Genomic DNA, 363 nt, shown 5'->3' with positions numbered 1-363 from the left:
CCATAAGGTCCTAGATGTATTAGGATTTTCCTTGGTCACAATTGGTCATAGGAACATCATGGGATACTTCAATGGTGATGCGACTTGCTTGCTAGCTTAACTTTTTTGTATGTAACTATGTTGGCTTTAGCATTCATGAACCGCATCATTCTCATTGTTGCATGTAGATAGGCCTTTTTTGTCGTGGTGATGAAGCTTGTTTTCCTTTTTGTGCTCATATAAGCATATAATCATGTACTTTTTGGTTGTTAAATCAATTTATATTTGCCATCATATGTGTGCGCGCGCGCTTGCGTGCTGTGTGTGTATATTCATTTAAACTTTTTTGTTTGTGGATTTCCTTTAATGTTTTGGTTTATAGCT

At 36.4% G+C, this 363-nt stretch overlaps 1 protein-coding gene across 1 annotated transcript in view; it reads left to right on the top strand.

The window, feature by feature from the left end:
- The window catches only part of LOC109828990 (serine/threonine-protein kinase HT1-like), a 4952-nt gene that overhangs the window by 1830 nt on the left and 2759 nt on the right, over positions 1 to 363 (top strand). The window lies entirely within an intron of this gene.

Source organism: Asparagus officinalis, chromosome 1, assembly GCF_001876935.1.
Source record: "Asparagus officinalis chromosome 1, Aspof.V1, whole genome shotgun sequence".
Taxonomy (NCBI): Eukaryota; Viridiplantae; Streptophyta; class Magnoliopsida; order Asparagales; family Asparagaceae; genus Asparagus; species Asparagus officinalis.
This window is presented reverse-complemented; position numbering and strand designations above follow the sequence as displayed.